We start from the raw sequence: 13120 nt of genomic DNA on the forward strand, positions 1-13120 counted from the left end.
AAATTTTCCAAGTTTGGTTCTTATCTTTGGGACTAGGTTTTTTATTATAAAGACATCTTTGGCAGCAGTGGAGACAGACATTAATTCAGACCTTCAACACTCCTTCAACACCTTCATTCTCCATTCACATTCATAGTTTTTTATTTTTCCATTTTATTTTCTTTTGTAAGCCATGAACATGAGCAACTAAGTTTCTAAATTCAGTTCAAGGGATTCTAGTTCTTATGTCTGATTTGTGAGACCAGGTTCTTAATTTAAATTATGCCTTTCTGAATATCTATTGTTTCTTGATTTCATTATTTTTGATCTATTGAATGACTTGCTAAAAAGGCCTATTAGTTAATTGTTTGATGTGATAAATTGCTAGTTCATCTTCATAATCCGTAATTATTGTGTAAGATTGAATGTGAGTAGCAATTAGGTTTTATTGATTATGATCTAAGTTTTCGATAATAACCTAAGGAAACAATAGGGTGAATTAAATGATTTATGCTTTATAAATCGTTGTTCAAGCTTAACTACTTCCTATTCTTAAAGCAGTTATTAATTTGATGAGGATTGCTTAATACCAATTCAGTTAATAATTAGAGTTAACAAGAGTGCTGGGCTCGAATTGATGAGTATAGGAAAGTTAGGGGTTTTACCTCGCTGTTTGGTAAATCTACGTTAAGTATTCAATAAGAGATAATTGTATTTCTTTTGTTAATGATCGAGTCATGCATTGGAATGCGAATTATCTTGGACTGAAGTTTGTTTAAATTGAGAGTTTCATATCTAAATTAGCTCTTTAATTTCTGAACTTGATTTCTTCTGATTTAGTGTAACAACCCCCCCTCCCCCCCCCCCCCCCCAACCTTTGTTCTTTTTCTATTACACAAGTGCACGAAATTTTGCTAATTCAGTCTCCAGGGTTTGACCTGGATTACCACTTATTGCATTCATTCTGAAAATATTTTATTACTGGTAATTTCAATTAATTTTTGGTGGAATCGATAGCCATTAGAAATTTTGACGCCGTTACCGGAGACTGAAAGTTCATTAGATTTCGTGTTTTCAGCATTAGGATATTTTGTTATTAACTCTGTTTGTGAAGTGTTGCTATTTTCAGGTTTTGGTGAAAATTACGATGTTACTATTCATCGACAGGTTTTTTGTTAAATTAAGAGGGGGCTCTATACTTGTTTTGAAGGAAACGACGTTTTGATCAAGACCAATCAATTCATAAGATTATTTGGCCCCACCCTCTTGAGGCCAAATTCCATCATTTTCTAGGGTTTTGAGGCATTTTTTTGTTTTTAGTTTGATTTTTTTTTGTTTATGACAAGAATTTCTTAATCTGGTGAGTTGCTCTTCGATCCAAAAATAGAAAAAATAGCTAAACAGTTGAGAAAATTGGCTAAGCAAGCTTGGCAGATTCCGAGTACATCTGAAGAAGTCCAATCTCCAAGGGAATTAAGTTTAAATTCGGATTCAGATTCCGAAAATGAAACCATGGCTGCTAGGACTTTGAAAGAGTTGGCTACTCCTGATCTAAACCAACAGCCTTTGTGTATTCAATTCCCTGCTTTAAATGTTGCTTTTGAGTTAAAGTCTGGACTAATCCATTTGTTGCCTAAGTTTCATGGTCTTTCAGGTGAGGATCTACATAAGCATTTAAAGGAATTTCATGTTGTGTGTTCCAGCATGAAACCTCAAGGAGTTTCAAAGTACCAGATTAAGCTTCGAGCTTTCCCTTTCTCACTGGAAGGCACAGCTAAGGATTGGTTGTATTACCTTCCTTCTGGATCTATCAACTCACGGAATAAGATGAAGCGGATATTTTTGGAGAAGTATTTTCCTGCTTCCCGTGCTGCTAACATAAGAAAAGAAATTTGTGGCATCCGACAGTACAATGGAGATAGTTTGTATGAGTATTGGGAGCGATTTAAGAAGCTGTGTGCAAGTTGTCCCCATCATCAAATAAGTGAGCAGCTTTTGATTTAGTATTTCTAAGAGGGACTTCTACCAATGGACTGCAGTATGATAGATGCTGCTAGTGGAGGAGCTTTGGTTGATAAGACACCAGAAGAAGCAAGGAGGCTGATTGCTAACATGGCAGCAAACTCTCAGCAGTTTGGAATGAGAATGGATCACACACCTAAGAAGGTTAATGAGGTAAGTACATCTAACCTTGAGAAACAGATTTCTGATTTAACTTCTTTGGTGAGGCAATTGGCTGTAGGGAACATGCAAACAGTTAAGGTTTGTGGAATTTGTTCGGGTTCCGGTCATGCTACTGACATGTGTCCTGTATTACAAGAGGATGAATCAATGCAACATGCTAATGCAGTAGCAAATTATGGACAACCACAACACAGGTATGATCCCTTTTTTAATACTTATAATCCGGGATGGCGAGATCATCCCAACTAGAGTTATGAGAATCAACCAGTACAAAACTGATTTCAGCAGCAGAGACCACAAGTGAATCAATCACCTTCGCCCCCCTCAAATCAAGGTATGTCACTTGATGAAATTGTTAAGGCTGGCTAGCAATACACAATAGTTTCAACAGGAGACCAGAAATAGCATTTAAAATATAGAGAGGCAGATTGGTCAGTTAGCTTCATCTGTGAGTAAGCTTAAAGCTCAAGATTCTGGAAAGCTTCCATCACAAACAGTTGTGAATCCCAGAGAAAATGCAAGTGCTATAGTATTGCGGAGTGGGAAAGAAGTTGATAACTAGACTCCACATGAGTCAATGAAAAAGAAGAAGCAAGGAGCAAAAGAGTCTGAAGTTCCTGAAGTTGAGGTAAATACTAAACCTAAACTGAATAAGGTTAATAATTCTGTTCTTCCTCCATTCCCCTGCAGGTTGGCTAAGACTAAGAAAGAAGAACAAGAGAAAGAAATTTTGGAGACTTTCAGAAAGGTAGAGGTTAATATACCTTTACTTGATACGATCAAACAAGTCCCCGGGTATGCTAAATTCTTTAAGGAATTATGCACTACAAAGTGTAAGTTGAGGAATAATGAGAAGATCAGTGTGGGGAAAATGTGTCAGCATTAATTCAGAGGAAAATACCCCCTAAGTGTAAGGATCTAGGTTGGTTTTCTATTCCTTGCAAAATAGGTGATTCTAGATTTGAACGTGCAATGGCAGATTTAGAAGCATCTATTAATGTTATGTCATATTCAGTTTTCCAGACTTTGAATTTGGCTCCTTTGAAAGAAACCAGTATCATTATTCAGTTAGCTGATCGTTCTAATGCTTACCAATTGGGAGTAGTTGAGGATGTGTTGGTGCAAGTTGGAGAATTGATTTTTCCTGCAGTTTTTTACATTCTGGATATGGAGGATAGTGCTCCCATATCAAAGTCAGCTTTGATTTTGTTTGGAAGACCTTTCCTGAAAACTGCCAAGACAAAAATTGATGTGGATGATGGTACCTTAACTATGGAGTTTGATGGAGAGACTGTCAAATTTAATATCTTTGATGCCATGAAGTATCCTGCTGATGATCATTCTGTCTTTTCTATTGATGTTGTTGATACATTTGTGCAGGATGTTTTTGAGTTAAGCATGGAGGATGAGTTAGAAGTGGTGATTAATCAAGGAATTCAAGAAGTCAGTACCAATCAGCCATTAAGTGTAGAGGTTCAAGATGCAGTAATGGCATTGCACTCATTACCTCCTGTTCCAAAAAGGTATGGAGTATCAAAGATTGACTTACCTGTATCTCACACAAAATTATTACCTTCTATTGTGCAGGCACCAGTTCTTGAACTCAAGTATTTACCTTAGCATTTGAAGTATGTTTACTTGGGAGATAATGAAACACTTCCAATTATCATCTCAAATAATGTAACACCCCCGTTTGCATAGCCTGGTATATTTTACTGTTCCGGTGACCGGAGTCGGTCCGGACAATTAAGGGGATTAGAGCCATACTTAAGATAACTAGAAAAGCCATAAATACAAATAATTAGTAATTGCCAATTAGTTAAGTATAAGTAAGAAAAACAGAACATAAGAAGTTAAACGAGCCGAGAGTCACAGTGATGGGTGACCTTCTCGGGAATGACTGCGAAGTCGTTTTAAACTCAAATTTCAAACCGTAAAAAGTGACGCTGCGGTCCTTAGGACCCTTATAAACACAGTGGAAAAGAGAAAATCATGAAAAATAACTATTAAGCCAGTCAAATAATTAGGTCAGGGAGCCGGAAGAAATATAGAATTAATTGCAAACCGAGATGAACAGGCGAGGGGCAATTTGGTCAATTAACCCCGAGAGCTGACTCCTGACCTAACTGTCAAATAAAATCGGAGAAAAGAAAACTTCGGGATCGAGAATTAAATTAAAGAATTAATAGAAAAATAAAAAGAAAAAAAAAAGAAAAATGAAAAAGTTAAAAAGGTAATGACATCATGTGGTGACACATGCATGATGCCATAAGTATTTTAATTAAAAATTTATTTAATTAGAATTATGGTCTTCCTAAGAGATAAAAAAAAAAAAAAAAAAAAAAACACATTTTTACTTCTTCTTTTTCTTCTTTTCCCGTCACCCCTCTTCTCTCTCAATTCTCTCATTTCCTTTCCACCATTAACACCCATCTCAAGCTTTCAAAGCTTGATTTTTATTTTATAAACTCCCTAACTCTTTTAAGTAAATCTTGTTCTTGGATCTTGACAAGCATATTGACAACAAAAAGAAGAGGAAAGAAAGAAGATTCAAGGAAAAGAAAGAAGAAAAAATTTGAAGAAAAGAAGAAAGAAAATTCTGCACAAGGTTAGTAATACAAACTTAAATTTTTTTAGTTTAATTAGTGTATGTATGGCATCAAGAATTTGTAAATAAACTTAAAATGAAATAAAAATATGTGTGAGGAACTAAACTAAAATTTTGGCCATCCATGGATGTATGAGGGTATGATGTGTTTTGAATGAATTAAATGTGTTAGTAAACTTGCATGAGAATGGTAGTAAGATGGAAATGCTTAAATGTGATTAAATGCAACAATTTAGTGTGATTAGGGTTTGGAGGCCTAGGGTTTTGAGGCAAAAATTTGGAGAAATGAATAAATGATGTCTTTGACCTATTGTGAAGTGAAAAATGGTCAATTATGACTAAATGAGTTGTGTGGGAATGGTTGGAAATTAAGTTAAATTCGGAGGGTGTATGGTCATGCTGCTGGCAGCATGACCAAGTCAACTTTGAAGGACCAAATATGAAATTTTACAAGTCCAATTGATATGGAACCAATTGGGGATGAAAATAGACATAAAATGACACAATTTTCATTTAGGAACCATGCCCAAAAAGTGACCAAAACCTAGTGAACAAATTGACCAAAGTTGGATAAGTGCAGTCTGCCACTGTACAAACTGATCAAATGAACAGTGTTTATTCATTTGGTCATAACTCGAGTTAGGCAGGTCAAAATGATCTGAAATTTTACCAGTAGTTAGATGAAATATAGATCTAAAACTTTCATGAAGAACACAAACCCAAATTATGCCATTAACCCAATCAAATTATTGAGCAAAGTTGAGTTACTGAACCTGCAAAACTGCAGAATTGCCATTTGAGCAGTAAAGTTTGAATGGCTATAACTCTCTCTAGAAAACTCCGATTTAGGTGATTCTTGAACCGATGGAAACCTAAGACATAGTAGAACATTTCATATGAAGAAAGTTAGACCAAATTATAGACTTAACTTGATCAAATTGCTGAACGAATTTGGATCAACAAATCTACAGAATCAAATTCTGCAGCATGAACAGTAAACGTAATTTGCTTATAACTTGAGCTACAAAACTCCAATTGGGGTGATTCAAAAAGGAGAATAAACTTAAGACAATAAGGAACATTTTCTATGAAGAAAGTTTTGCCAAATTCTAACAGTAAACTGACCAATGAAACAGTATAATTAGGGACACCAAAATTGAAAATTTGGCAATTTTGCCTAAAAGACCTAAGTTTTGAGAAAATGACCAAAACCAACAAGTTTGGTGACCAAAATGTGGTATGTGGGTAAAGTTGGAATTCCCATACCTATTAAGCCTTAGAAAGTCAATAATTTGACTTGAATAGTGCAGTGAATAGTAACCCAAAACACAAAATTTCAAGAACGTCGAATTTAGCACGTTAGAGCTAGGTAAAAGTGAAGTTAAATTTATTTTTGGATTTATGTTAAATTATGGTACTGAAACACTATAAAATTGTGTGTTTCAGTTGAAAAGAATACCGGGAAAGAACCCGAGGAACCGAGTCAAGGCCAACAGGCGACTCGTTTGAGGTTTGTGCACAACATATACTTTTTATAATTATCTTCTGCATACTGTTTTGAATAATGTGAAATATTGAATTATGGCATTCTTATGATGTTTGATTTAAATTGTGAAAGTTATTGTATATATTTGAAATGAAAATGTTTAGCAAATTGTTAAGATAAATTTTGAAACCACAGTGTCATGACCATATATTTGAACACCTCACTAGCATGACTAGTGGAGGTAATTAGTTTCGAATTTTGATTCCTTCTCTGGAGAAGTGTTGAGGTGTGCCAGTAGAAGAGGATGTGAATGGATATCCATATATTTGAGCTAGCTAGCCTTGTGATGTGATTTCTCTTTAGCCTCTGGCTATTGAGATTCTATTTGTTACGAATGGCATGATCTAATTGTGGGTTTTATGAAATGTGTTTTGATACTTCGAAATGAACTTGGTTTGCATTAAAATCTCATAATTCATGTTTTGTGTTTAACGCTCATGTTTAGTCAAATTTTTTGAATAAATGTGATTTAAGTTCTGCATAAAGATTATTTTAGTATATTGTGCACCACTGAGTCCTAGTACTCAGCGATAGCTTCTATTCTTTGTCGCGAATCTGAGACTAGAGGAGCAAGCGAAATTTGTTGAGGTGTGAGGAGCTATCAGCTTGAAGTCATCGGGTATAATTTATACCCTAATTATAAATATTTCTTTTGATGTATGTATTGCATATAAATGTATGGACGTGTAAATGGGTCTTGAGCAGCTTGTACAAAAATTTGTATAAAGTTTGTAATAAAGTTTAGTTTGTGTTTCTTTTGATATAAATTTGTAAGGATGTGTATAAATTGTTTTGTTTTTAATGAAATATGAGTGGAACTATTTTATTTAATTTGAATGAAATGTATTGCTAGTATTTTGAGGATTATTGAATTTTGAACTTGAGAAATTGATTGAAATGGATTGAGTTTGATTGTGAAATTGAAGTAGTGGTTGAGAAAAATTTTTAGAAGTGCTTTTTACAGGTATTTGAAGAACTGGTTTCTCAAAATACAGACAGAACTCTGTCAAAATTTTTATAAAATTTGTGGAAAACTAAAATGGACCAAAAATATTAACTAGTTTTAATTTTAACTAAATGTTTTAAATACCTATTAGAAAATGCTCACCACTTGTCAAAAGTAAGAAAATTGTTTAAAATCCCTTGTAGGGTACTTAATGAGTTATCGGTAGGTGAAGTTCGGTAGTTCATTAGGTATTCTACAGGATCATGTTATGCCTTACAGAGAGGTAAGGTGTGACAAGTAATTTAACAAAACTTCAAGAAGAAAGATTGATTAGAGTTCTGAGAATACACAAGGAAGCAATTGGATGGACAATAGCTGACATCAAAGGTATAAGTCCATCAGTGTGCATGAATAGGATTTTACTGGAAGATGATGCTAAACCAAGTAGAGAAGCTCAAAGGAGGTTAAACCCACAGATGATGGAGGTTGTGAAGAAGGAGATTTTAAAGCTACTGGATGCAGGACTTATTTACCCAATTTCAGACAGTAAATGGATAAGTCCAGTCCAAGTAGTGCCAAAAAAATTAGGAGTCATTGTGGTAGCAAATCAAGATAATGAGCTTGTTCCAATAAGGATTTAGAGTGGATGGTGAATGTGCATAGACTACCGCATGCTGAATTCAATAACAAGGAAGGACCACTTCCCACTGCCATTCATTGATCAGATGCTTGAGCGATTAGCAGGTAAGTCTTATTTTTGCTTTCTTGATGGCTTTTTTGGATATAATCAAATTGTGATTGCACCAGAGGATCAAGAGAAGACTACTTTCACTTGCCCTTTTGGAACTTTTGCTTTTAGAAGGATGCCCTTCGGGCTTTGTAATGCACCAGCCACATTTCAGAGATGCATGATGAGCATATTTTCATATTACATTGATAATTGCATTGAGGTGTTCATGGATGATTTTACTGTGTATGGTGATTCATTTGATACATGTTTACATCATTTAACTTCTGTTCTTGAGTGATGCATTGAGAAAATTCTTGTTTTGAATTACGAAAAGTGTCATTTTATGGTGGAACAGGGGATTGTTTTGGGTCATGTTGTCTCTAATAAGGGTATTGAGATGGATAAGTCTAAAATTGATTTAGTTGTGAACTTACCCTACCCCACAACTATGAGGGAAGTACGCTCTTTTCTTGGTCATGCAGGTTTCTATCGTAGGTTCATTCAGGACTTCTCTAAGATAGCATTGCCTTTGTCTAGACTCTTGCAAAAAGATATTTCTTTTGAATTTAGTGAAGAGTGCAAGGACGCTTTTGACAAGTTAAAATCTGCATTGACATCACCCCCTATTATCCAGGCTCCTGGTTGGACTATACCATTTGAAATTATGTGTGATGCGAGTAATTATGCAGTGGGAGTAGTTTTAGGGCAGTGTGTTGGGAAGCTCTTTCATGTGATTTATTATGCATCCAAAACACTCAATTCAGCTCAGCACAATTATTCTATAGTTTTTGCTTTAGATAAATTTCGGTCATATTTGCTTGGTTCTAACGTAATTGTCTTTTTTGATCATGCAGCGTTGAAGTATCTCTTGGCAAAGAAGGAAGCAAACCAAGGTTGATTAGATGGATCATTCTACTGCAAGAATTTAATCTTCAAATCAAAGATAAGAAAGGAGCTGAGAACCTGATAGCAGATCATTTGAGTAGGTTAATGACACAAAAAGAGTTAGTTCCTTTGTGGGAACTTTTTCCTGATGAGCAGTTTTTTCAATTGCAAGGTATAATCCCTTGGTATGCTGATTTGGTGAATTATTTGGTTACTAAGATTGTGCCTTTTAATTTGAGTAGAGCTAAGAAAGAGAAATTGAAAAGTGAGGCTAAGTATTATGTGGAGGATGACCCGTATTTGTGAAAATTTTGTTCAGATCAAATTATTAGGAGATGTGTTCCTGAGAATGATATTCAATCTATTCTTGCTTTTTGTCATGCCTATACTTGTGGAGGTCATTTTGGACCTAAGAGAATGGGTAGAAAGGTATTAGACAGTGGTTTTTATTGGCCCACCATATTTCGTGATGCTTATATTTTTTGCAAGAAATGTGAGTAATGTCAAAGAACAGGAAGTATATCTCGTAGGAATGAGATGATTCAGAATCCAATACTTGTTTGTGAGATTTTTTATTTGTGGGGTATTGATTTTATGGCTCCATTTTCTTCTTCTTTTGGCTTTGTTTATATATTACTTGCTGTTGATTATGTTTTGAAATGGGTGAAAGCCAAAGCCACCAAGACTAATGATTCTAAAGCTGCTGTAGGTTTTATCAAGTCAAACATTTTTAGAAAGTTTGGAGTTCCTAGAGCTTTGATCAGTGGCCGGGGCACGCATTTTTGTAATAGAACTATTGAAGCATTGTTGAGGAGATATGGTATTTTCCATAGAGTATCTATAGCTTATCATCCTCAAACAAGTGGGCAGGTTGAGATGTCTAACAGAGAGGTAAAGTCCATTCTATAGAAGACAGTGAAGCCGAATAGGAAGGATTGGGGCCTTAGATTAGATGATGCTTTATGGGCATATAGGACTGCCTATAAGACACCCATAGGTATATCCCCCTACAGATTGGTATTTGGTAAGTTATGTCACCTTCTTGTGGAGTTAGGACATAAGGCTTATTGGGCTATTAGACATTGTAATTTGGATTTGGACACTGCTGATGTGAAAAGAAAATTACAATTGCATGAATTAGAGGAAATTCAACTTGAAGCTTATGAGAATTCTAGGATCTATAAAGAAAAGACTAAGGCATTTCGTGACAAACTAATTCTAAGAAAGCAGTTTGTGGTTGGGCAAAAAGTTTTATTGTATAATTCCATATTGAAACTGATGCCTGGTAAGTTGCATTTTCATTGGATTGGACACTTTGTTGTTGCTAATGTGTTTCCTTATGGTGTAGTTGAAATTCAAAGTTTAGGAACTAACAAAGTATTCAAGGTTAACGGTTATAGACTCAAGCCATTTTATGAGGGGTTTCAGGAGCATTCAGTGGAGGAGCTCAAATTGAGTAACCCAATTTATGTGGATTAAGGAGCTTTGCCATGTCGAGCTAACGACGATAAACAAAAGTGCTTCTTAGGAGGCAACCCATGAGTGGCTTGTTAGCCACAATCAGATTTATTTTCTTTCCCTTATCTTATTTTATTTTCTAGCATTTTTTTTTTCTTTTCTTTTGCATTTGGGCTTTACATTGGGGACAATGTGAGGAGTAAGTGTGGGGGAGGAGTTTGAAATTTGTTGCTGTAATTTTTTTTTAATTAACATCTAAAAAAAAAAATCATTCTCATAAGCTTGATTCATGATTCTATATTAACTCTCGGAGAGAAGTACTTTGTCCTTGAAATGACTTTTCTATTTTAGGTTGAATGTTTGAGATTTTATGCAAGGTAATAGTAACTTTAATGATGGATTTTCCCTCTTCTCCATACCATAGAGCAATTTTTTTTCTATATAAATCATTTAGGCTTAATTTAATGATAAAATGATTAGTTATGTGTGCTTTAAACTAGTGTCATGCATATTTTAAAACTTTGTTTAATCTATCAGGGCACTTTATAACATGTAGATGCATAAATTAGGAGAAATAAAAGGCTGAACTTGAAAATTGCTCTGCTATTTTAGTTAAGCAAAGTAACCAGGGGTCTTCATGAACCCTATGTCGATTCTTAAGCCAAAAGCTAGTTAGGATATGAGCAAGGTACTTTTCAAAAGGTGACGGTTAAAATAAAAAAATAATAAAAAAAAGTAACTATGACGAGAGAGAAGTACCAATTTCAAATTTTTTTTTTTTTTAAAAAAGGTCATTTCTATCTTCCCTAAGATTTGCAAAGAGCTATAATTGTTGTGCCTTGATAAATTAGCCTAGGGTTTTGGTGTGGATTGATTTAAAATTTTGTGAAACTTTAATCGTGTGAGCTTAATTGATTTTAAGCCTTTTATTTTGTGTTGGAGAATTGTTGACATAGTGGTATGGTGTTGATGGAATTTGTTGTGATGGTTATTACCTTCCTTACCTCTTCTTTCAAACTTTTAATTTTTTGTTAGAGAATATTGTGATAGGGTAAAGTTAAGTGAACTTCTAACTGGAGTTAATTGAGATTTTAATCATGCTTGAGGACAAGCATGGAATAAGTGTGGGAGAATTTGATAAGTGTATAATTTATTAATTTTACTCCCATCACATTTAGTGTTTCTAGTGTATTTTTATGCCTAATTCAGTTGATTAAAGTATAATTATTAATTAGACATATTTTTAGAATAATTGTTGATTAAAGTATAATTCAGTTGGAATAATTGTGTTAAATGGAGAAATTTTTAGCATTTGCGTTAATGTGACATTTGCTGTATTTTTTAGATGTTTGTAAAGTTGTGGGTCTCCAAATCTAATGTTGTTTAATTTATTGAAAAGCTAAGTCAGAGCACTACAAATGACAAAGAGGGACCAAAGCCCAAATCAGTCTCTAAGGTTGTAAAAATTAGCTATGGATCTATTACAAAAGCCCACACTTGATGTGTTACGACCAGTTTTGAGAATTGTTTTATATATGGAGCTCTAGATGTCCAAATGAAGCAAAGCCAGGCCTAATTGAATCTTAAGAACCACCTCTACAATTTTTATGAAGGGCTGAAGACAAGACTACATTGTTTTGATAGCTAAAAATGGCAATGAAGTCAAATTTATGGGCTGGATACTCTGTTAGAACCAATTTTGGTTTTTAGCCTATAACTTGGGCTGTAGACCCCCGATTTGGCAAATGAGTACTCATTGGAAAGCTAAGAAGTAGGGCTACAACTTTCCTGAAGAAGTCAGAGACAGAATCGCAAGGGAAGTAGCTGAAAATTGGCCATGATTGCAGAGCAAATAATCTGTCTTTTTGAATTTTAAAAATTTTTCAAGTTTGGTTCTTATCTTTGGGATTAGGTTTTTGATTATAAAGACATCTTTGGTAGTAGCAGAGATAGACATTCATTCAAACCTTCAACATGCCTTCAACACCTTCATTCTCCATTTACGTTCATAGTTTTAGATTTTTCCATTTTATTTTCTTTTGTAAGCCATGAACATGAGCTACTAAGTTTCTAAATTCAGTTCAAGGGATTTTAGTTCTTATGCATGATTTGTGAGACCAGGTTCTTAATTTAAATTATGCCTTTTTGAATATCTATTATTTCTTAATTTCATTATTTTTGATCTATTGAATGATTTGCTAAAAAGGCCTATTAGTTAATTGTTTGATGTGATCAATTGCTAGTTCATTTTCATAATCCGTAATTGTTGTGTAAGATTGAATGTGAGTAGCAATTAGGTTTTATTAATTATGATTTAAGTTTTCGATAATAACCTAAGAAAACAATAGGGTGAATTAAATGATTTATGCTTTATAAATCGTTGTTCAAGCTTAACTACTTCCTGTTCTTAAAGTAGTTATTAATTTGATGAGGATTGCTTAATACCAATTTAGTTAATAATTAGAGTCAACAAGAGTGCTGCGCTCAAATTGATGAGTATAGGGAATTTAGGAGTTTTCCCTTGCTGTTTGGTAAATCTACATTAAATATTCAATAAGAGATAATTGTATTTCTTTTGTCAATGATTGAGTCATGCATTGGAATACGAATTACCTTGGACTGAAGTTTGTTTAAATTGAGAGTTTCATATCTAAAATTTAGTTCTTTAATTTCTGAACTTGATTTCTTCTTATTTAGTGTTACAACTCCCCCCCCCCCCAACCTTTGTTCTTTTTCTATTACAAAAGTGTATAAAATTTAGTAATTAAGTCTCTAGGGTTCGAC

At 34.2% G+C, this 13120-nt stretch overlaps 1 non-coding gene across 1 annotated transcript; it reads right to left on the bottom strand.

Annotated features, from left to right (window-relative positions):
* Window positions 1-1854: 1854 nt before the first annotated feature.
* On the bottom strand, window positions 1855-1961 carry LOC131172265 (small nucleolar RNA R71). The gene has a single exon (XR_009142748.1). It is a non-coding gene; the product is annotated as a small nucleolar RNA R71 (small nucleolar RNA).
* Window positions 1962-13120: the final 11159 nt, after the last annotated feature.

The sequence above is a fragment of the Hevea brasiliensis genome, chromosome 13, assembly GCF_030052815.1.
Source record: "Hevea brasiliensis isolate MT/VB/25A 57/8 chromosome 13, ASM3005281v1, whole genome shotgun sequence".
Classification (NCBI taxonomy): Eukaryota; Viridiplantae; Streptophyta; class Magnoliopsida; order Malpighiales; family Euphorbiaceae; genus Hevea; species Hevea brasiliensis.